We start from the raw sequence: 26,339 nt of genomic DNA, 5'->3' as shown, positions 1-26,339 counted from the left end.
ACCTGACATGATATTAATTTTATATTCATCCAACTGACAGCATTTTCTAATCCTTGTCATTTCTGTCTTGGATAGGAAAGGTTTCAGTGTTCTACTTGTAAGTTGGATGGTCTCTCTTTCTTTCTCTTTCACTCATCATGTCAGATAAGTACCAATTGATTTTTATTTAAAGTATTAATAATTACAGATAGATGTTGAATTTTGTTAAATGACTTTTCATACTTCAAAGAAGATAATCATGTGATCTTTTCCTTTAATCTTTTAATATAATGAGTTATGTTTCATAATATTGGACTATCTTTGGTATAAACCCAATTTTGTTGTGGTGTATTTTGCATTCATGGGCTTCTGGTTTTTGTTTGCTTATATATTATTTAGATTTTTTAAAAATAAAGGCTCAGAAGTTAGTGCTATCATTGTTAGATTTTAGTATTAATGTTTTTCTGATTAATATTTTCTCTTTTCATAAAAGAGAATTTAAAATTGCTTATATTTTCTTATTTTCTATTTGAAACATATTTTTAAAAAGCTTGGTGGTATTCAACTCAAAGAGTTAATTTGATCCTCTGTGGTGAAAAGGGGTCAAGTAATTCTTTGACAGATTTGCCTGTGTTTCATGTGATCATTGATTTGTTTTGACTTTCCACTATTTCTTGGCTTTTTTTGTAATTCATTTTCCTGGAAAATTATCTATTTCAGTCAGGTTTTCAAGTTCATGTGTATAGTCAAAATAGTCTATTACAATCTTTTACATTTTTTTTTAAGTGGTGAATTCCTCATTGTAATTTTCCATTAATATACTTGTGCTTTTCTCTACCTTGCTTCTAAAAATGAAATTAATAGTTTATCTTTTTAAATGGTTTTATTAAGATGTAATTAACACATCATATAATCTATCCATGTAAAGTATCTAGTGGAAGGATTTTTCGTTTACTCAGAGTTGTGAGATCATCACTATAATTCCAACTTTTTTTTTCTTTTCTTTTGTTTTTGTTTTTGTTTTTTTTTTTTTTTTGAGATGGAGTCTTGCTCTGTCACCCAGGCTGGAGTGCAGTGGTGCCATCTCGGCTCACTGCCCACTCTGCCTCCCGGTTCTCACCATTGTCCTGTCCCAGCCTCCGGAGCAGCTGGGACTACAGGCGCCTGCCACAACACTCTGCTAATTTTTGTTTTTTTTTTTTTGTATTTTTAGTAGAGACAGGGTTTCACTGTGTTAGCCAGAATGGTCTTGATCTTCTGACCTCGTGATCTGCCTGCCTCGGCCTCCCAAAGTGCTGGGATTACAGGCGTGAGCCACCGCGCTGACCAATTACAACATTTTTATTATTGCAAAAAGAAACCTCATACTTAAGCAATCACTCACAATTTCCTCCCAACCTTCTCTACTCCAGTCTAGGTAACCACCAATCTATGTTCTGCCTTATAAATTTGCCAGTTCTGGACATTCTGTATAAATGGTATGTGTGTGGTCTTTGTGACTGGCTTCTATCAGTTAGCATCATGTTTTCAGGTTTCCTCCATATCGTACTATGTACAAGTACATCATTCCTTTTTATTGCTGAATAATATTCTACTATATTCATATGCCACATATTATTTATCTGTTCTTCAGTTGGGGGACATTTGAGTTGTTTTCTGTTGGTGGCTATTATGAATAATCCTGCTATGAACATTTGTGTACAAGTCTTTGTGTGAATATATGTTTCCATTTCTTTTGGGTAGATACTTAGGGGCGGAATAACTAGGTTATACGGTAATTCTATGTTTAACATCTTGAGGAACTACCAATCTGTTTTCCAGTGTGGGTGTGCCATTTTAAATTTTCACAAGCAATGTGAGTGTTCCAATTTCTTCACATGCTTGCCAATAGTTATTACTGTCTATCTGTCTTATTATAGCCACCTTAGTGGTGTGAAGTGATACCTCATTGTGGTTTGATTTGCATTTCCCTTTGATAGCTAATGATGTTAAACAACTTTACTGGTCATTTGCATATCTCTTTGGAAAAATGTCTGTTCAAATCCTTTGCCCATTTTTTATTTGGGCGATTTGTCTCTTTGTTACTGAGTTGAAAGTATATACATATATTCTAGAAACAATTTCTTTATCAGACTTATTATTTGCAAATATTTTATTCTATGGGTTGATTTTCATTTTCTTTATGGTGTCCTTTGAAACCCAAAAGTTTTCAATGTGGAAAAAGTCTAATTTACCATTTTTTGGAGGGTAGAGGATCATCTGTGCTTTGGTGTTATATTTAAAAAGGTTTGGCCTAACCCAAAGTCACAAAAATTTACTCTTAACACTTTCTGCTAAGAGTTTTATAACTTTGACTCATATTTAGATCTATGATGCATTTTGAGTTAAGTTTTGTCTATCGTGTAATGAGGAGGTCCAACTTCATTCAATTGATATAGGTGTATGAGTTTATTTGTGAATTCTCGTTCTATTCCAATGACTTGTCAATCCTTGTGCCACTACCATACTATTGATTAATTACAGCTGTAATACAGTATGGTATTGTATTGATTAGCTGTAGCTTTGTAGTAAATTTTGAAATCAGGATGTGTGCGTCTTCAAACTTTGTTCTTCTTTTACAAGACTGTTTTGACTCATCTGAGTCCCTTGAATTTCCATATGAATATTGGGATCAGCTTGTCAACTTCTTCAAAACAGCCTACTAGGGATTTGTTAGAGATTGTGTTGAACCTACAGGTGAGTCTGGAGGAATATTGTCATATCAATACAACATAAAGTCTTTCAATCTGTAAACATGAAACATCTTTCCATTAATTTAAGTCTTTAATTTAGTTAAACTTTTTGTAGTACAAGTTTTATACTTCTTGTTAAGTTTATATCTAATAATTTTACTGTTTCATACTAGTGTAAGTGAAATTGCTTTCTTAATTTCATTTGGATTGTTTATTGCTGGTTTATTAGAAATGCAGTTAATGTTTACATGTTGATCTCGTATCTTAACACCTTGCTTTACTTGTTAGTTCTAATAGTTTAAGTGAATTTCTTAGGATTTTTTATATATAAAATGGTGTCATCTGAAAATGTAGATTTTAACATTTCTTTTCTAACTTGATTTTTTTAATTTTTTTTTCTTGTATAATTGCCCTTGGCCAGACCTCCATTTCAATGTTAAATATAAATGGCCAGCATGGACATCTTTATCTTGTTCCTGATGTTAAAGGGAAAGCTTTTATTTTTCACTGTCACATGTATGATATTAGTAATGGATTTTTTTTTTTTTTTTGAGACAGAGTCTTGCCCTGTTGCCCAGGTTGGAGTGCAGTGGCATGCTCACTGCAAGCTCCGCCTTCAGGGTTCACGCCATTCTCCTGCCTCAGCCTCTTGAGTAGCTGGGACTACAGGCGCCTGCCTAATTTTTTTGTATTTTTAGTGGGGACGAGGTTTCACCCTGTTAGCCAGATGGTTTCTATCTCCTGACCTCATGATCCACCCGCCTCGGCCTCCCAACGTGCTGGGATTACGGGCGTGAGCCACCGCGCCCAGCCTACTTATGCATTTTTTTATGTCCATAATAACCTTTACCAGGTTGGGATAGTTTCCTACTATTGCTAATTCATTCAGGTTTCCTGTGTAGTCTAGTAGATTAGTAATTTTGTGAAGTTATATGGACACTTAAAAAAGATACCTGCTATTTTTTCAGATAATAGATTCCTATATAAATCAATGAAACATACCTTATTTATTACATTTTAGGTCTTCACTATCTTTATTTTATTTGCTTTGGCAGAGAAAACATTTTAAAATCTCTTGGTATGAGTATATTTCTGTCTGTTTCTCCTTTTTTTAAAAAAAGTATACTTTAAGTTCTGGGATACATGTGCAGAACGTGCAGGTTACATAAGTATACATGTGCCATGGTGGTTTGCTGCAGGTTTGCTGCACCCGTCAACCCATCATCTACATTAGGTATTTCTCCTAATGCTATCCCTCCCCTAGCCCCCCAACCCCCGACAGGCTCTGGTGTGTGATGTTTTTCTCCATGTGTTCATGTTCTCATTGTTCAACTCCCACTTATGAGTGAGAACATGCAGTGTTTGGTTTTCTGTTCCTATGTCAGTTTGCTGAGAATGATGGTTTCCACCTTCATCTATGTCCCTGCAAAGGATGTGAACTCATCCTTTTTAATGGCTGCATAGTATTCCATGGTGTATATGTGCCATATTTTCTTTATCCAGTCTTGTTTCTCCTTTTATGACTTCAAACTTTTGTTTATGAATTTTGATATGTATTATTTTGTGTATAGCTCTTTAGGTAATCATTGTGGATTGAAGTCTCTATCATTACAGAGTCCTTTTTGCCTTGTTTCCTGAATTTGACATTGTCTTTTATTAGAATATGACCAATGTTTTTCTTTACATTTTCATAAATGACTTTGTTCATTTAAAATTAACTTTTCTGAATCACTTTTTAAAATGTGTCCCTGCTGTGTATGGTATATGGTTACATTTCCTTTGTGATTTAGTTTTAGCTTTTTTCCTGTCAGTACGTAAGCTTATCCCATTTATATTAATTGCTTAACGTAGTCTTAATTTTGCAACCAAATCTTGTGGTATTCATAGTTTTTTTATTGATTCCTTAAAACATTTTAATCAGATGATCTGTGATATTTTTCTTTTTGATAATTGTTTAGGTTTGTGTTCTAAATTCTCTCATTCATCTTTATTATTACAACTTTCTATAATACACTGAATTCTCATATTTTTAAAGGCAGTATCTATCAAGCATTTTCTCTAATCCTTGTTTCTCTAATTTTCTTTTTTGATATATATATAAAATATATATATATATTTTATAACTGGATAACTGGAATATACATATATATAACTGGAACAATAAAAAAATATTTTATACATATAACTGGTTACATATATAATATATAAAAATGTAGTTATATGTATATATAAAAATATGCACATATAAATATATATAATTTTTATATCTATTAGATATATAAAACCAGAACAATCATAATCATAATATATAAGCATATACTGTAAATATATTTATACTTTTAATATTATTTAAACATTATAATAGTGATAATTTATATTTTATATTTATAGTTCCCACAATTTTTTTAGATTTAGGCTTGTGGCACCTGAGTTGCATGATTATTGCTAGAAATTTTGTAGTAGTTTTAAAATTCATTTATCTATTTGGGTTGTTTTTCCTCTAGTAGCTTTTCCAGAAAGAGCTCATTATAATTTATATTCTTTGGGTTTTTGAAAGTTCAAACTGTTTTACTCTTGTCTTTACAGTTGAATTATTCACATTCTTCCTGTAAGATTTTTCAAGCTTAGTGTCATTATTCCACTCTTGAAAATTGCCATGGAGAAACCTGAGATCAGCTTGGTATGTTTTATTACTTTAAGTGATATTTTTGCTTGAATGCTCAGAGGTTTCCTTATTTTTGAAATATAATAGTATTATTAAGATGTGTTTTGTTGGTTGTCCTATAATATATTCATTTTCTCTGACAGAATGGACCATTTCAATCTGTTGATCCAAGTATTTTCTTTTTGAAAGTTTTCTTGAAATATATCTCAATTTTCTTTCTCATGTTTTGTTCTTCAGGAACACTGATCATATGTATAAATGTTCTCCCTAGTCTATTTTTTAATAGTGTAATTTTCTCTAAATGTATGTAACTAATTTTTGTTTCATCTAACACTGCTTTTTGTGAACTTATCTTCTTTCCTATGTTTTTATAAGACTATTATACTTTTTTGTGTAGTGCTTATAATATGGCCTTTATTACTTTAATGCTTTTATATTTTCTTTCCATCTTTTCTTAGCTCTGACTTCTCATAGTTTACTTTCTTCTGTCACTTCACCATATCATCCCTAAGACAGATTTCATATCTTACACATCTGTATTTTTGGGTTCTTTGATTTTTTTTTTTAATGCCCTTTGAGTCATGGAGGTAAATTTTGTCATGATCTTCTTCTGTCTGTTGACAACCTTTTTCGTTGTTGCTGTTTTTGTGGCAGGATCTCTGTTACCCAGGCTGGAATGCAGCGGAGCCATCTTGGCTCACTGCAACCTCCGGCTCCCGTGTTCAAGTGATTATCCTGCCTTGGCCTCCTGGGTAAGCTGGGATTACAGGTGTGTACCACCATGTCTGGCTAATTTTTGTATTTTTAGTAGACAGGGTTTCACCATGTTGGCCAGGCTAGTCTCACACTCCTGAGATCAGATAATCTTCCCGCCTTGACCTCCCAAAGTGCTGGGACTACAGGCGTGAGCCACTGTGTCCGGCCAGCGTTTTTAAATGAATCTTCTATATGTGCACCCTTTTGTGAGAAAAGCAATTTTTGCCCAGTTCTCTTTGTTTTTGTCTTAAATAATCTTTAGTTCTTTTTGAATATTGCTTACTTTTGAATGAAATGAGTTATTGAGTTCTCAGACTGCATATGTAGGAAGTTTATGGGAAAGGGACCAAGCTGTGTTGCAGACTAGCAGGAGTTTCTATATTTCACAGTAAAGTTATTTGTATATGAAGGTCTGCCTCTGTGTGTGTGTGTGTGTGTGTGTGTGTGTGTCTGTCTGTCTCTTTCTCTCTCGTGGGTGTGTGTGAGAGATCGTTGCTTAAGTCTTTATACATTTCTATTGCATCAGCCTTTGGACCTTTTCTTCTACTATAATTCATTAACAGACTGCTTCTTGTGAAAGTGGCATACCTGTCTGTTTCTTTGCTTATTTCCCACTACTCATTGTGGCCTGGGCATCTCATTTCTATTTTTTTAAAAGATGTGATTATTGTTTTTTGCTTCTTGTAGTGCACCATCTGTTCTGGTGATTGTGCTCTCCCAACATGCTTAAGATCTGCTGCTGTAGGCTTCTTTTCTCAGGTTAATCCCCCACAATTCATCTTACATAGTAGTTTGAGATCAGAGATGTTTCTTAGTTTTTCCCAAACAGGCCTTTGCTTCTGTTATTGTGCTTCATCTTGCTTTGGGAGTGTTATCTGAAAGAAGAGATCAACTTAACACCAGAAGTCTCTTAGTTATGTTGATCTTAATATAAAGGTGCAAAATAGAGGGAGAAATTATTAAGTAGAAGGAAATGTTAAAAGTAATTACATTGGCTAGGCGCGGTGGCTCATGCCTGTAATCCCAGCACTTTGGGAGGCTGAGGCTGGTGGATCACAAGGTCAGGAGATCGAGGCCACGGGGAAACCCCATCTCTACTAAAAACACAAAAAATTAGCCGGGCATGGTGGCGGGCGCCTGTAGTTCCGGCTACTCGGGAGGCTAAGGCAGGAGAATGGCGTGAACCTGGGAGGCGGAGCTTGCAGTGAGCCGAGATTGCGCCACTGCCCTCCAGCCTGGGCGACAGAGTGAGACTCTGTCTCAAAAAAAAAAAAAAAAAAAAAAAAAAAAAAAAAAGTAATTACATTAATAAAAGGGCAATAAAAAGAAGAAAAGATTGTTAGTGTTGTCATCCTTGATGTCCTCCAGGACATCATATATTGGTCTATTTTGAAACTTTCAGAGAAGTTTAGGAAAATGATTATAAGATACAACACTGCAATACTTGGCCTTAATTTATGTCTTTATTAATTTTTATTTTTATCATCCTGAACAAGTGACCTAACTAGTCTAAGCTTCAGTTTCTTTATCTGTAAAATTTGGACAGTAGTGGCTTTTTAACTAGTCACCTGTCATCTAGCAGGCATTCAATAAATAAGTATTTGAATATAATATGGTAGATATTTATTTCAAGTGCCTTTAAAAATCCTTTTTTTAACTAGCAGATTTTAAAAATTAAAGACATTAAAAAGTCTGAGTCTGTGGTAGATGAACACCATATGATCATATTATAAGAGGATTATGCCTGGGTAAATCTTTGATTTTGATAACATACTGTATCTCTAATAGTTTTCCATCTCTGTAACATCTGACTGTTCTTTCAAACATCAAACTCCAAACTTTCAATGTATTTTGTAATATAGTCTAATATAACAGTACTATTACCAATTACATTTGTTTTTGAATTTTTAAGTCCAAGATGTAAAATGCTTTTTTATTGTGTTGTGTTTTGTTTTGAGACGGAGTCTCCCTCTATCGCCCAGGCTGGAGTGCAGTGGCACCACCTCGGCTCACTGCAAGCTCCGCCTCCCGGGTTCTCGCCATTCTTCTGCCTCAGCCTCCCGAATAGCTGGGACTACAGGTGCCAGTCACTACACCCAGCTAATTTTTTGTATTTTTAGTAGAGAAGGGGTTTCACCATGTTAGCCAGGATGGTCTCGATCTCCTGACCTCATGATCTGCCCACCACAGCCTCCCAAAGTGCTGGGATTACAGGCATGAGCCACCATGCTCGGCCCCGATAATACCTTTTTTTTTTTTTTTTTAACTGAGTAGACAATTCTTTCTTTTTAAGGGAATTACATTTCTCTCTCTCTCCTCTCTCCTCTCTCTCTATATGTATAGATATATATATAGATAGATACACATATATACACATATATACATACACACACACACACACACACACACACCCCAATAGCGACTGGTATTAACACATAGGGCTCTTCAGTTTGCATATATTCTCATTTGACTTCATTTAGTTATAAAAATCTAGGCCATGAGGTAAAGGATGTTTGACAGAAACACAGGGATTCAAACATATGGATCACTCAAAAATCTGAATTCTTCAGGATTTCTATTCTAGAAACCTAAATTAACCAAATCCAAGTTTTCTAGCTAAGATGGAAAGGCATAATAGAAAAATACCAATTTTTGTGTATATCAAATAATCTAATATTACTTCATGATAACACTGTAGAATTGAATAGTTTCTGAAAGACTCAAAAAAGGTTAAAAGACTTTACGTAACATGTAAAAGCTTGTATTTGACACCCGGAAATTCACTTAACTTTGTTGAGCTTCCATTTTCTCAAGAATTTAAACAAAATAGTAATTCTTAACTGATCAGTTTAGATCATTGCTACATGCATTTATTAGCCTACTATGGGCCAGATAACGGGCTTAAAATGTTAGAAGTCAAATGGGTTTGACATATGAAAATGTTTTGTAAGTTGTAAAAAGTCTATATAAGTCTTCATGATTATTAGTCTCACTGAGATATTAGTTAACAAAGCAAACACTTTATTGTTCCCTTTCCTGGGTAAAATCTCATGTATTTTATAGCAGTCGTATTTTTCATAATGTCTGTGACAGTACTGTGTTTTATGCCGTTCTTATTCAGTACACAAGATCTTCTACCTGCTAAATTTTCTATCCATTTGCTAGTATTGTAGTTCTAAGCACTGAGTAACATGTTCACAACTCAATCTTCCAGGTCATCACTGCCAAGAACGAGGCTGGGTAAATGACATGAAGAAAACAGTTATTTAAAGTTATTTTGGCAGTGGACATTCATAGGTATGTCCAAGTCCTTTTAGAATGTACCAGCCAGTTTCTCCTTTCTTCAGGTACAATCTTGACTATATGAAAGACAGAGATATTTTTGTTTACATTTGCTAATTTTATTTTGATATATAAAGATAATAATTTAGAACATTTTTTGTGATGAAAACTGGGAGTTTCCAAATAAAAAGTTTTGGTAAGGGCTTTTTGTACTTTTCTCATCACAATTTTCTCCATTTTAAATGATTGTGTGTGTGTGTGTATTATGTATAATTACATCCATGTTTTAAATAGTTGGGTTTGAATCAGTTCCAACACTGATTAACTTCAACCTCTTATAAGCCGTTGTATATCTATAAAATATGGATATTTGCAAGTTTTCAAGTTTGCTATGAAGATTAGGACTTGTATATGTAAAATGCCTAGCAGTCTGTCTAAAATAAAGTAGGTGCAGAGAAGTGTTAATTCCCCTTTCTCAAACACTGAGGCAGTAAGTAGAACGCATATTTGAAAATAGAAGAATAGGGTTCAAGTGTTGACTCTGCTTCCGTGAGCTTCATGGCCTGTGAAGAGTCATTGAATCTTATGATGTTTCTTTTGTCCCATTGTGAAATTGTAATATCATTCTCTGCCAAGCCTTGAGTGCTGTCAAATGGAAAAAGTGAGACAATGCCCTTAGTAAAAATGTATTTTGCTATAAGACGTAGTGGATTGTTAGTATTAATTATTAAATAATAATTAGTATTAATTAGGGAGTGTGGTAAATTAGAGCACTGGATTTGTTGTCAGAAAGCCTGGCTTCACTCCCTCTCACTATGTGACATATTACCCAATCTCTTGGGACTTTTGTTTTCTTCAGTATAAAACAATAAAAAATACTGACCTCTACTTTTATTTTTTAAGGAACTTTCATATTTTTTTCCATAATGGCAGCAATTAACATTCCCACCAACACTTCACTAGAGTTTCCTTTTCTCCACACTGTCATCATTTGTTACCTTTGTCTTTTTGATAATAGCCATCCTAACAGGTATGAGGTGGCGTCTCATTGTGGACACAGCAATTCCACTACTGGGATATATCTAAAGGAAATGAGATCAGCACCTTGTAGAGATATCTGCACTTTCATGTTCATTGCAGCATTATTCATAATAGCCAAGATATGGAAACAACCTAATTCAGATGAATAAATACATTGTGGTATATGTCTATATTCAATGAAATATCATTCGGCCTTGAAAAGGAAAGAAATACTGCCATCTACCACAACCTGGATGAACCTGTAGGACACAATGCTAAGTGAAATAAGCCAGACATAGAAAGAAAAATACCACATGATCTCACTATATGTGGAGTCTAAAAAAAGTTAAGTACATAGAAACAGAATAAAATGGTGATTAGAAGAGGCAGGTGAAGGGAGAGCAAATGGGGAGATGTAGGTCAAAGGAATGATAGTTAATATTGTATTCAAGATTTTGCTTAGAGAGTAGATTTGAGATGCTCTTGCAACAAAAACGGTGACTGTGTGAGATGATGGACATGTTAATTTGCTCGACTGCAGTGACAATTTCACAATGTGTAAGTATATCAGAACTTTATGTTGTATACCTTAAATACATACAATAAAAACCTAGGAAAAAACTTCCCTTGTAGAATTGTTCTGAAAATTAAATCAGATAACATGTAAGAAAGCACTTAGAAAGAGTTTAGTACATAGTAGGTTTTCAATAAATGTTGGTTGATTTTAGTTGAATACAGGGGGATTTAGGTCTCCTAATAGAATTTGAAAAGTTGCATGTAAACTGGCAGTATTTACAAACCTTTCTTGTTCCTCCTAGTTTCCATATAATTTGCCATGTGAAAATACTTCCATATGCTAGAAGTTGGTCTTCATATTTTTTTTTCTGTAGAGGTTAAAAGCATCAATAGGAAAACACAGCATAGTGTCTAGCTTGCATATAAATACAGGGTACACCATGTGTAAATGTCTTAATGCCATCTCCTTGGAGACACCTGTAAACAATTTTCCAGGCCCAATATCTTATTGCTGAGACTAAGTAATTCTGCAAACAAACATTTGGATTAATATGAATTCAGTTTCGATTTACATATTTTCAGTACCTTGGTTATGACAATATGTTAATGTAGCTTTAAAAATTATGCATTTTACTGAGTTTCAATATATTCTCCATATCAATTCTTTGGCAGTCCTCAAGTTCACAAGGCCAGAAAGGAGTTTCCCACTTATTTTTTACTTTACAGCGTTCAGACCTGAATAATAGCTCTTGGAGGTAAACTATATAGAAATAACTGGGAGTTTCCACTATACTCTGAATCCAGACATTATAAGCATGTATCAGAACATAGATCAGTGGTTTTCCACTATATAGTTCTTACTAATGCAAAGATCCTGCTACATAGTCTGGAGTGGAGCCCAAGAATCCTCATTTTAATAAATACCCTAAGAGATTTGGATGATTGTGTTGTGCAGGATGTCTTTTGAGAGCGCTAATCTATATCCATGCCTCCAACATGACAGTACTGTTGGTAAAAAAGGTAAAGCACAGGAGGAATTTTTGGTATGAGAAATACCCAGTGAGTCTGTACTGACAGTTCCTGAGTTCAGCAATATTACATGTTTCTGTGGTTTTCTCTGGGTCTCTGTTCATCAAGTTCATAGTAGCACTGGTTTTCTGAGGCCCCTCCACAGTCCTGGAGCAGAACCAGGTCACTTAGCATGAAAAGGGATACCAAGATTTAATAACCAGATGACTGAAAAAGCTATTTGGTCTCCAAATCTGATGTCAGTGTGATAGATGCGATAAATTAGTTTACTTAACACCCACTTCTAATACCTTTCTCTTATACTTTCCTGTACTATATGGGCTGGAAAGCTAAAAATCCACATTCTGAGATTCTTGTGCAGCAATGATTTTACAGGTTACCTAGATTATGCTAAGCAGATAAAATTGTGGGAGACTTGGAGAGCAGAGTTAATAGCCATGTGAGATCAGATGCTATGGTAGAAATTCTACTTACTTTCTCTTCCTGTGAGTCATGGTTACTAAGCAGCAGGTGACAGCAGCAGTTGGGTATCAGTCACAGAAGTTCAGTGGTGTGGTTGGATGTTTCTCCTGGCCATTTTGATCCAAGTTGAGTAACATTCAATATCATTGCATTGGACACATCGTAAATTCTGTGAGCTATCTACTCTCCTCTAATATAGATCCTTCTACTTACACCAGATATAATGGTTTCTGTTGTCTGCAACTAAGCTGCCTCGAAGTTAGTTAGGCTTAAAGAGTTTGTTGAGTTCAAGGCTGAAATATTTCCACCTATGTACGCAGCTTATTTCCTCCACCTATGTACTCACCTTCTTCCTCCATCCTTTCTGCAGTCAGAAACTGCCACATTATTTTAGAGTCCACAGTCTACCTCTTTTAATGGGTGACAGGATCCCAGCCTAGACATGGTGATCTCTTAGTTTGCTTATATGAACTTGGATGTAAAAGACTGCTGACTTTCGCAAGCATTCATTCTTCAGTCTTTAGTTTTCTAGACATTTTTCTATATATATATATAGTATAGTCTTCCATCATCTTCCCTAATTCATCTCTGAGAAATGAACCCTATAAAATGGGGATCATTTTAAAATTATGGCTATGCAATGGGGTCAGAAATAATATAGAACAGTAATCATCATCATAACATCAACAACAATAGTATTGATGACATTTGCTATTATACACTAATAGCTACAATGTCTTAAGCAATTACTCTTTCCCAAGCAACATGCTAGGGTTTTAAATAAAGTATCTCATCTAATAATTGATGACACCTCAGATTGTCCTATGGCTCCTAATCCAGTTTCATTTTTGTTGTGTATTTTTGTTGCTACCACAAACCTTGAGTAATGGAGAGGTAATTCTCTATAAATGGTATTCTCTAATTTCTATCTTTTCATAGTTAGTGTGTAAATATGCTTTAAATAGTTTTTTTTAAAGTAAGTAACAGTGTTATGTGAATATAACTGGCAGGCAACCTGCTCAAACATGTCCTGATAAAATAATGTTCCTTAAGTATCTGTCCACCTTGGAAATCAACTTTAGTTGCATTTGTTGGTTGGCATTCATCAATGTGGCCTACAAAGAGAGTTGTCATGCTATGGTCCCGGCTGGATTGATGATTTTGTTGCACAGTGTCTGGAACTTAGTAGATGTTCAACATGAATAAGTTATCTTGGTTCTTCTGGGCATGGTCCTAAGGGACATGAGGTTGGCTGCAGGTTGCAATAAAAAATGTTGTGTGTCCCCAGCTGTGTTTGCCTCAAGCATGTCTGCTCTGGGATGTCACTTCCTTCTATGAGACATTTATTTCTATTTGCAAGAACTTTTCACTCTCTCTGCCTGTTACTGCTCAAAGGTCACCTGAAATGCAGAGCTTTTATTAGCTTCAGTGAAAGGATGTGCTTTTCCCTGAATGCTCTCTGCCAAGTGCCTTTCCCATTTTCTTATTAGCAAGGAATGGATTCTCTCTTTGCTTACCTAGCCCTGCGGCTCTCCCTTTCTCTCTCCCTTCACACTTATTAATCCCCTTCCTGTCTTTTGCCCAAAGGAAAATGATGAAAGGGCCTATTTTCCGACATGTTTCTTTTTTTTTTTATTTGCTGAGGGGACCAATTTACAGATGAGAATATAAACTCAAAAAGGATTTTCCCCATTGTTGAAATGACCACCGTCCTTCTTTCAGCATAGGACTAGTCAATTATCCTGAGATGTGTGTGAGGGGTTGTACTTAACTACTTCCTTTCCTCTGTCATACGGATGGCACACAGAAGGAATGATTATGATAACACATAGTAAGTGGAGGCAATGGAACAAGACTTGTATTTGGCTTCTACTCTAAGAGCCAGATACTTCAAATGAAAAGAGATGGCCCTTTGGCTGACATGAAGCTCGCAGGATAAGAATTGTTTAACTTCTGGTTGGCTCCTCATTCGTGGCCCAAGAGCAAGGGAAGTATATTTTTTCTGAGAATTTGAAAACTTCCCAAGCTATAAATGACACTCATTTGCATTTCTTTTCAGAAGAGGAGGTGGACCATGGGCGAAGCCTCTGTTGATGAGGATTAAACTCACAAAACAGGATGAGTTCACGTAATTCTTAGAGTTGTGCCAACTTTACCAGCTACTAATATGGAATATCATTGGCACTAGCTTGCCAGTGGGCTTAGGAACCTTCTGGTCTGCATTCAGCTGGCATTGGTTAATTACCTGCATAGCCATTCATGCTGTCAGGATTATTTTACAGCATTTTTAACAACAAAAGAAAAAAAAAAGAAGAGGAATGCAAAGAGAAAAGAAATAAAATGCTGATTTTGGAAAAAAATTCTTCTTCTACACACTTCTAAGCAATGGATGTTATGCTTAGAATCATACCTAGTGCTATAGACTGTGCCCCGCCACCTGCCACTGATTCATATGTTGAAATCCTAACCCTCAACATGATGGTATTAGAAGGTGAGATCTTTGTTAGGTTGTTAGATCATGAGGGAGGAGCCCTCATGAATGGGATTAGCACTCTTATAAAAAAAGACCCTCCCACTCCCCTTCTGCCATGTGAGAACCCACAAATACTGCTGTCTATAAAGAGGACCCTTAAAAGACACAAAATCTGCTATTGTCTTGATCTTGAACTTCCCAGCTTCCAGATGTGAGAAATAAATTTCTGCTGTTTGTGAACCACAGTATATGGCACTTTGTTATAGCAGCCTGAACAGACTAATACATCTGGGTTACAGCAAATCACTCATATCAATTGTTTCTCTGAGCATGTCTGCCAAAAAAAGGAAATGTCAAAATCCATAAAATTGGGAGTGATAACATAATATCCAAAGAGAAAATCAGGGTTTCAGATTATGAAATAATGAACTGAAAATCAAAGTAAGATGCCACACAGCTGGACATCAACTCCCTCAATTCAACGAATAAGTCAATTACCAAAATTTTGAATGTTGCAGGCATTAATTATTACTCTTGTGAAAAATATGAAGGAGAAGACTGTTATGAATCAGTTGTCTAAAGTGGCACTATATAAAATTTCCTTGGAGTTGAAAGTCATGTCGTCTTTGAGTTATAACTGATACTGAGCATAGTTTATGAAAATATCAGGAATGAATACTTATTTGTGAGATGAAGAATGTTATTGCTAAAACTGCAGTGTGATCTTAGAGGTATAGAATAAGAACTCTGAACCAGTGAGAGAAACACTGGCAAAAAGGAGACAAGATAAATGTGATGAGGATGCAGAAGTATGTAGAAACCACATTCTAGAAGAAACAAAGAAGTGGAGGCTTGTGCTTCTTGGCAAAGTAAAAAGTTAGTATGGAGAAGCTCCATGACAGTTGCACTTAGTTTTTTTGAAGAGATTAAGAGATTTTATTTCTAGAGAATAAATTATTTTCATCAGAGACAAATTTTACTTAGATATAAGGAAGAACTTTAAAATATATATGGCAGAAGCTGTCAGTTGTCCTCCAATATCCATTTTATCTGTGTTTTTCTTCATTGTAGTAGAATCTCTTATTTTTTTTGACAGGCCTAAAGACTTCCTCTTATTCGTGTGTGACTGGAATGTGACTGGGTTCTGATCAACTAGAAATGAGCAGTCATGATGTGTGCAACTTGCAGCTGGACTGTCAAAAGGAAGAGTGTACCTACCTCACTACTTCTTCCTGTCTCCTTTTTGCCAGTGAGAATGTAGACTCATGATGATTAGAGCTGAGAAAGCCATCTTGAACTATGAGATGCAGGCTGCATTTTGAAAACAGTGTAACAAAAGACAGATATAACTAGGGTCTCTAATGTTTGTAGAGCTGATGTATCAAACTTGGACCTCCTACTCAGGAAAACAAACCACTATATAATTAAAACCACTGTTATTTTGGGTCTTCCTGTGACAGCAGAAGCAGCAGCGCTTTATTTGTCCGTTGTTTCCAAAAAGTGGTTTGGAAGGTAGAGACCTCCCATTAGCAGGAGGAGTTCAAACAGAACTACTGTGGAGGAATGTATCTAATTCAATAGGTGATCAGACATGATATCCTGTATAATTCCTGTCATCTTGGATATGGGGCTTTTGGAGGACACTGGTAAAGCTAATGTCAGTCCAACACATGTTAGAAGATACTTCTTTTCTGATTTAAATTGCAAGAAAAGACTGAAAACCATGTTATATGAAAATTAGATAAAGGGGACATTTAGCTCTGAGAAAGATAAGTGTTAGAAGGTTGATGTGATTTGGCATGTGGGAGCTATCTCCACTTAGCTGGTAGGGTGTAGGTTCAAGAAGCAAATTCTTCTCTTTGTTTCCAGAGGACAGTATTTAGATAAGTGAATGAAAACATCAGGATTACTGTTGGAACCATGACTGCCTGAGCAGGCTTCTTTTCATCTAGCATGAATATCAGCCAACACTTGGACTTTTTACATTAGATGTCATTTTGTTGGTTTGAATTCAAATTAATATAGTACTTTGGACTCCTTGTAATGATATATGATCTGGCAAAAGTTTTGCCAGAACCCAGGTATGACCTATTCTTTCTACTTATTAAAGCTAAGAATTAATGAAATGCCATTTTTTTTGAGGGAAATTCCAAACATTGCTATGAGTTAGTCTTAAATGCATAATCTTCCTCTTTCCTGTTGATGGCTCTGATATAGAGTTTTATGTGTAATATCTCCATGGGTTTAGTAGATGTCACATCCTGGAAAATCTGGGAGTGATCCTTATTCCAATCATATCTTAGTCATATATCTTTCAAGCATGACATGCAAAGAATTATAGTAATGAACTTTGTCAACCAAATGAAAAAAATCTAACTTTAACATAGTGATTGGAATAAGGAACTGGCAGATCCTCATGTTCCTCTTCACAGCCATATTTCTGGTCTTAATGTGGAGCTCAGACTGGGAAAGTCTTCTTCTTGAGTACCCTTTTGTTACTGCTACTTTGTGATGTGAATCCATATGACAGATTTTCTTCTTCCTTCTCTAGCTCTGTAAGCCGTGCAGTTGGTTGGCATGACTCTCCAATTTCCATAGACCTAAATTTTATTAGGTGCAACCTTCCGGAATAGTTCAAGGAGAGGTAAAACTGTATGTCTCTTGCACTCTTACCATCAGCTTTGTCTACCCTTTCCAAACCTGTATCTGTGTCTCTTAAGGATCACTTCTGGTTTCCTTTGCAAGTTTATTCTTCTGTTACAAGCCAACGTTTTGTTCAACTATTCATTCACCCAGCAAACATTTACTGAGCACCATTTCCAATACACATATTCTGCCATGCACTTAGAATACAGATATGAATATGACCCATTTACTCATTCGACAAATGCTTATTATGCTAGGCAGCATGTATACAATAGTAAGCAAGATAGATTCTCAAAGACCTTTAAGCTAGTGGGGAAGTTTTAACCCTAGGGAGGAATACCGACTCATCAGCAAATAGTTGTTAGCATTTATGGAAATATTATTTAGTCCCAGTTACCGTTATAAGTACTTTACATGCATTGTTTCATGTAACCCTCACATGAGCTAACCAGGCAGGTAACTTCCTTGTCCTCAGTTTACAAAGGAAGGAACTGAGGATCACAAAGATGAGTAATATGCCCAAGGTGACGCAGCCATTACGTGGTGGAGCTGATTGTATCGACTCTAGACCCTGCATTATTAACCACAAGTGGATGTGGGAATAGACTGCGCATGTAGGGAAGAGTATTTTATCACTAGGATTGTTTAGAATTGCAGGTACATGAAACTTTTAGTCTGCTTTTATTTTTTTTCATATTCTTCATAAACAATGCACCCTTTATTGTCTGCACCCAGGGCAGACCACGCCAACCACTCCTCTTTGTCCTTCACCTGCTCCTGACCATATATGCTGCTGCTTCCTGAGATCGCTGTAGCACATGGGGGAGAAATGTCAACTATGGGAACCTGAATGAAATTAATTAACCCAGAGGGTTGGAAAAAGCTGGAGGAGTTAAGCTAAACCTTAAATGGTTAGTAGAAGTTTTCTAAGCAATGTGGGTGAGAGGTCACGGGTTCAGGAAAGGGCACTCCAGGCAGAAGGAACTGCTTGAGCAAAGGCATGGAGACAAAAACAATACGTGCAGAAACTGACAAATAGTTTGGTGTTACTGGATCCAAAAGTCAGAGACAGAAGTTGCCAGTGGGAAGTAAACAGGGGTCAAATTGCAGATAGGCATGCATGGAAGGTTAAGAAGCTTCAACTTCATCTGAGTGCAGTAGGGTCGCTGAGAGGATCTAAAGAGGAGTGATACAATCAGATTGGAATTTTAGCAAACTACATTGGAGGATGGTTTTGAGGGAGGCAAGACAGAGATGTTTCCTTCCCCAGCTTCTGTTTCTGAATCCCATACCTCTACAAATATCTTCCTGTATCATCATCAGGGAAAAGCTAAGATGGGAAGGGCAGAAACTGTTAGGATGGCAGATTGGGGATCCTCTTAAAAAATGCAACAGCGCTGGCCAAGGAGGTTTTGCTTGGAGCATATGACCCGGGACGGTCATGGTTAATCTGAGGAAGGCTGCACATCTGAATAAAAGCATCTCTGTGAGCTAACTGTGTCAGCTTCTCACTCCAGCCGATAACAAATTACTCCAACTCTGGCAGAGGTGCACTTGCTGGCTATTTCATGTGGTAACACTGGATTTGCAACATGAAACACTAGTGTTAGCTAAGGGTATAGCTAGCAATTTCAAATTGGTACACACAGCAGTCGATCTATTGCTCCCCGTTCCCATCGTCCCCCAAAGTAGACTCGCCATTAAACACAGTGTGAGGTCCTGCCCAGTGGGGATGCTTCTACCCATAGCCAGCTGCATACCCTCCACCCTCTCCCCCTTCCTCTCTCTCTCTCTCTCTCTCTGCTTCTCTGTCTCTCTTAAAGACACAAGAGAAATAATACAAAGTGGCATTTAAATGGCACTTTTGAGTTACTTGTTTGTTGAGCCTCTTGCTTTTTCACCTTTTCAGAGTACATAGGAGGGGAAGAAAGAAGACAAGGAGAGAGAAAGGAAGGCAGGGAGGAAGGCGGTAAAGGAAAACACATTTTCTATACCCAAAAGGGCAATTTATGAGGACTAGTGAGGGAGAAACTGAGAAGTCAGCAACTTCACATCAAAAAGCACTTACAGAACTCCTATGCTAGGCTCTGAGGACCCAAAGATGATTAAGGCAGGCTTTCTAACCTCAAGTTGCCCTAGTGTGGGTGTGGAGACACACGCAGCATGCAAAGTGACAAAGGCATTTGATTAGTACAGAAGCAGCCCCGAGGAGGGACTGGAAGAGAAAGAGGATCTTAAAGAGGGGGTAGCTTGGCTGGGAAGTTTTCAGCACATACACAAGGGAGGAGAAAACATTCTAATCAGAGATGGCATCATGAGCAGAGATACAGAGATAGGAGACAGCTTTGCCTAATACCAGAATCAGAATTCATCCAGTGGCAGGAGCAGAAATTGTGAGGTATGGTAAGGAAACAGTCTGAGATGAGACCCAAGAGGTGGTCACATGGCAGAGTAGAGGGACCTGGGAACATGGTGCCAGAACAGAATCCATGGGCTCTTTCCTAATGCAAAGAGGGAGCTAGTGAGGGTTTTTAAGTGGGGAAGAGACATCATCAGATCCATGTCACTAAAATATTCTTTCTGTGACAGCGTGGGCGATAGGTTGTAGAATGGAAGGAGCAGATAGGGAGATATAAGAGAGTGTCTATGGAAAATGTGATGACCCTGAATTTCAGTGTTGTTAGTGGAGATGGATAAAGGGGTTGAGTTTAAGGAATAGATAGTTGATGATTATAATGGGTAATTATATTTACACCTGTCAGTTCTCCACTTGATATGATGTAAATGTTTGTGTCCCTTCAAAACCAAATCCACAATGCAATAATCTTAAGAGGCGGGGGATTTTAGGAAATGATTAGACTATTAGGGCAGAGTTCTCATGAATGGAATTAGTTCTATTATTAAAGAAAAAAAAAAAAAAAGGCCCAAAGAAGCTCATTTGCCTCCTCCACCATCTAAGGACACAGCTAGAAGGCACTGTCTATGAAGCAGATAGCGACCCTTCAGTAGACACTGAAGCTTCTTGATCTTAGACTTACCACCCTCCACAACTGTAATACATGTCTGTTGTTTATAAGTTACCCAGTCCAAGATATTTTGTGATAGCAGCCTGAAAAAATTAAGGCTATAAAACTACTGTTTCACAAATTATAAATATTAAACCAGTTCTATGTTTTTCTATCTTCCATTTATTTTTCATGTAAGGTAGCAGCTGTAGCATTGTGGTTAATTCTGCCAATTCTGGGATCACACAACCTGAATGCAGATCTCACCTCCACTGCATCCTGGCTGTGGGTCCTTTGCATAAGAAACGTTAACTTCTTATTACCTTGTTTATAAAATGAAGGCATATATAATGATGTTACCCATTTCACTGGATAGTCTGTGCATAAAGAGAAGCAAAATTGTGATGTGATTTTAATTTTAGTTGCTGGAGACAAATTGCTTGGGTTTGTATTTCTGTTTCACCATCTTCTACCTGTGTGACTTTGAGCAAGTCACTTAACATTTACACAGGTTTTAGAAAGGCAATCATTTCTAAAGCAAATGACTAAATGTCTTATTTTTATGATATTTTTCAACGGTTGTCTTTGAGTAGCTGTAGTTTCAGGTGCTGAGTCAAGAGAATCCATTATTAAAATTAAATTGCTTTCATTTGCATATCACTTTACAGTTTAGTAATTTCCTCATTGTCACTGGCCAATCCTTTTGAGATTTTCTGTGGAGTCACCAATGGAATAGTGGTAACTAAAATATTTCAGCAGCTAGAACTGACAAATTGATGGTCAATGTTTATCTTGTATGTTCTTCCTATAAGCACATGTTATAGAGATAGCTATTATGCAGTAGAAATTACTTGGAAAGAAGAGTTCAACCACCTGGGTTTAAATCTCAATCCTGTCATTTATCAGTGAGGTGACTTGGTAAATTGCTTAAAATCTTTTGACCCTATAGAGTTTCATGTATACGCATCATAATTGAAAATGCATATACAGATGGATCAACTGGAGCTTTGGAGGTCAGGGAAAATCCAGAAAAAAGAGAAGGAAAGATTTTCTAGAAAAATATAGTCCTATAATATCTGATTAATTTTTCAAGTTACTCTCTGTACATACAACTCAGGGACGAGGAATTCTGATGTTGGCCACTTCTGTATCCTTAATTTTTAAAAATCTAATAAGGGCTCAGAAAGTCTTCTCCAATGTACTTCCAGTAACACTTCCTCCTTTCCCCCTTTCAGGGTGCGAAGGAATCTAGTAAAAGCATGTTAATTTTGGAGTCACTAAGTCTGAGTTCAAGTTCCAGCTCTGCTCCATTCTAATTATGTGATCTTGGGTCCGTTAATTAACCTCAGAAGTTACAGCTTCTTCATATGTCATAACGTCATTGAAAGGCTTCAAGAAAATGAATGTGGACCTCCTCGCACAGATCTTGGCATATAGCAAAGGCCCAATGTTCCTTTTATTCTGTATTTCCTTTCTTCTTTCCTTCCATCAATTGGTCTTTCCTTCCTCTCACCCTCCTTTCTGCTGGCTCCCCTGACCCTCTGCTCCTTTGACTAAGTGGATTCAGTTCTGGAGACAGAATGGCTTATGGTTCATTTCAGGACACAGATATTTTGAGCTGTTTGTTTTCCAGCTTACAGTCATGTTTTCCAATTCAGGTTACGTTTCCTGCTGGAAAACTGGGCCCTCACAAGAGCTTTTGGCAGTCACAGACTGATTTGGTTGAGAACTATCCCTTCCTTGGCAGGCAGTTGAGGAGAGCCACTCTGTGTGTGCGGGTGGTAATTCACACTCCTTCTCCGAGGTTGGACTGCTCCCCAAAGCCACTACCCACACAGCTCCATCTCCCTTGAGATAGAGACACCCTTTTCCAGCTTAATGGTTATATGCTTCCTTGGAAGTAGAATGCAGAAGCACTGAAATAGATAAAACTTAGCTTTGCTCATCTTCTTTGTCAGAAGCTAGGTATGAACTATTGGGCTTTAAAGACCCTGGAAAGGGGATGCTGGGAAGAAAAGCGTCAGTCATGACTGTAATTCTGTGGAAATTGATCCTCATTTACTGGGACATTCTGTGGTTCCTAGGCCTTGCCTCTTATTAGTCTCTGCTGGTTTTGATTCTTGATACTGGATTTGTCTGAAACTTGGGTGGTCATACTGGGTACTGCCTACACTTTATGTCTCTTCCTAGTCTTGTTTCCCAGTGCTAATTACCTTCCCTTGCCTTCCCAGTCCGGAAGAGCTTGCTAGTGTTTTATCTTAGTCGTTTTTTTGTTTGTTTGTTTGTTTTCAGTTTTCCCTTTAATGTTTCCATCTTAAGCCTAATTTAACGTGTCTGAAAACAAACACAGTAACTGTACCCCAGCTTTTCCTGTCCTGCTCTGTTCAGGGAACACCATCATTAGCCCAGGAGTACAAGCTGGAGACCTGGGGATTATTTTAGATTCTTCCATGTTCCTTTCTGTCCTCAGTCATCTAGAACTGGCCAGTTCCTAAATGTCTCTTGAATTTTTTTCTTCCTAATCTCAATTTGCCAATTCTACTACTCAGGTATAAACTTTATTATTTCTCATTTTTGTTATTGCAAAATCCCTCTGTGATTTTCAATCATATATCAACTTGGCTGGCCAAGGGATACCCAGATAGCTGGTAAAACATTATTTCTGGGTGTGTCTGCAAGGTTATTTTCAGAAGAAATTAGCATTTGAATCCATTGGCCAAGTAAAAAAGATCTGACCTCACTGACATGGGCAGGTGTCATCTAATTTGTTGAGGGTCTGAGTAGAACACAAAGGTGGGAGATGAGCTAATTTTTTCTCTTTTTCTCCCTCTCTCTTGGCTTGAGCTAACACATCCATCTTCTCTTGCCCGTGGACATTGGAGCTTCTGGTTCTTAGACCTTTAACCTTGGACTGAAACTTATACCATTGGCTCTTCTAGTTCTCAGGACTTTGGACTTGGTCTAAATTTCACCACTAGCTTTTTGGTTTTCCAACTTGCAGATGGCATATTATGGGATTCCTTGGCCTCCATATTTATGCGAGCCAATTCCCATAGTAAATCTCCTCCTATGTATCTTTATATAGCCTGTTGGTTCTGTTTCTCTGGAGAACCCTAATTCATTTCTCTCCCTCTTTTTTTTGCATAGTTTCTGATCCAATGTATGTGAAATCCTAATCTGATTTTGTATCTTTATTACTTAAAATCTCTGTCACTTCTAAAATCATTAACCTTGAGATTAAGTTGAAATGCAGGAAATAAGTTCATTGTCTACTTCTTATCTTGCACTTTGGCTTCAATATTCTGAATTCCAGAAAACCCTGGGAAATGTTATGACTCCTGTACTATTGATCTTGTAATTTCTTCTACCTACAAAGTCCTCTGCCACATATTCTGCCTTGTTCGTTCACTCATTCATTCATTCAAGAAATTATCAGTTCCAAAACCTAGTGAAAGAAATCCTTCTGCTTAAAACAGAGTTCGAAAACACTAAACTCAGTATTCCCTAAAGTACTTTCTATCTTGAAAATCCATGATTCTGTGAAATCTTGAATTTCATATTCAGAGTCACCTTCTTTCTCTCATCCTTTTTTTTTTATTTTTTTTGGATGTCAGAAAAATATCTGCCTTAGAAACTGTGCTGTGGGCTGACAATGCCCTTTAATAGAAGTTAGAAATTGAAGATCAAATGCACAAAAGTATCATCAGCACTGTTTGTAAAAATGAGACTCAGAGCAGGAATGGTGAGGAAAAAAATGCCCCATTTCTGGTAGAAAGAAAATGTAAGCCCTGAGATCTCATGGGACTTGACATTTCTATCTGTCATGGCCAGCAAGCATGGAAGGGAAATGACTTGGTTGAATGCAAATCCTATGGATCTAGTTAACCATTTGGAAATCATGAATAACAATCACCTCTATTAAGATCCAATTCTTGTCACCAACCATAATGAATACATACCATATTGTCCACGCATCAGTGTTACAAGATTCTTCAGTAACAATCCCCAGGGATATACATTGCATGTACAAGCTCATGTGCACAACACACACACACACACACACACACACACACACACACACGAACTTGTATACCTCTTTATCTTCTAAAATACAAACTAAGGTTGACTGATAATTAGATAGAGAAGCTCTATTGCTGTCTTTCCCAGAGAGAGTTTAGATATCTGGGTCCTGCAAATTTCTTTGCCTTCTTGTTTCATTATCTCTGCTCCTCATGCTTTGCCATGCTCCCATATTTACCAGGCTGGCTCTTGCAGCTCCTTCTCCCAATACCAGCTCCACAGTCTCCCTTGTCCTAATATAAAGTCTGGCTTCCCACCTTGTTGTCCTGGCACACTCACTTGGACTCACTCACCCTTTGATTCAATTTGCTTCCAAATGTTCTAGGAAACCCATCTCTCCAATTTCCATTTCAAGTCCCCTGTCTGGGGAATCCACCTCAGCAATGGCTGCTGGCCTTGTCATAGCCTAGCTGGGCCAGATATTAAGCTACTGTCTCCTGGCTTCCAACCTACTATTCTGCACTCAAGATTTGTGATGCTGGGATCGGGAGCCTGTAACTTCATTTCTGCTTTGCCACCTGGCTCTATGATAGGTTCTGTTAATAAGGAACACCAGAGGGAAACTGCAAGCAAGGAGAAGGAAGAATGGACTTTCTCCTTCCTGTCTGCTTCCTGTGTGCTTTGGATGAATCACCCCAGGCTCCCTTCTTTACCCAAGCAGCAGCAGTTTGCTTCTGCTACAGTAGAGGAATTGATTTTTTTTTTTTTTTTTTTTTTCAATGCTCAGAGAATCCGCCTCATAGCACCTTCCTCAGAGACACAAGCACAGCCCAGGAGAGGGCACCACCAGTCTCAGAGATCTGAGGGTCTGTGGGACTTGTTCCATTCTTTGGATCTTCTTCATTCATGGGACCCTCATTCACATTTCTAAATTTTAATAACTTCAGCCTTTTTGCTTTGTTCCCCCGGATAGGAGCTCTTCCAATACTATCTCTGTGATACCTTAGTGTATCTTTTTGCCATTTTAGATATCTAGTTAACAATTCTTTATACCTAGATGACAAATTTTGTGTTAAATTCTGTTAAAATAACTGGTGTAATTTCTTCTGCTGAGACACCAGCCATGGAGATGATTTGCAGAGGGATTCTCTTAAAACTCCAACCTTATCCACACATTTGCTGATTTTGTTGATCTCAATCCCTCCCTCAAACGCTTTAGGGGATTTGTGAACACTAATGCTGGAATCTCAAGTATTGGACTGGGTCACTTGCCTATCCATTTGGGTAACCAAGGGAGCAACAACATTGTCCAATCTATTTTGTATCCCACTGGGTCATGGCAGTGCTACCCTGAGTTCAGGTATGAATGTTGGTAGAAACTGGGCTTGGCACAGGTACCTTGTGAGAAATGCTCACCAGGCACTGTGGTCAACAGGGTGCACACTGGGTGTCTTGTAAGCAAGAGACCTCAAGCTCTTCCTTTCACTGTATCAGCACTGATGGTACCTATCTTTGCAGGATAGGAGAGATAGCTTGTGTTCACAGATATTTGGTTTTCTCCTGTTTTAGCACATGGTTGGTTTGTACTTTTATACCCACCTTGAAATTATCTGTGGCCATAGAATCTTGTTTTTGTCAGTGATATGTGAATGGAAATGATATGTGGCAATTCTGGGTGGAAGCTTTAATGTGCAGTGTGAAAGTTGATATGTTCATTTTTTTTTTCCTTCCTTCCCCCCACCTCTGCTCCTCCT

This window comes from Macaca mulatta, chromosome 15 (genome assembly GCF_049350105.2).
Source record: "Macaca mulatta isolate MMU2019108-1 chromosome 15, T2T-MMU8v2.0, whole genome shotgun sequence".
Classification (NCBI taxonomy): Eukaryota; Metazoa; Chordata; class Mammalia; order Primates; family Cercopithecidae; genus Macaca; species Macaca mulatta.
This window is presented reverse-complemented; position numbering follows the sequence as displayed.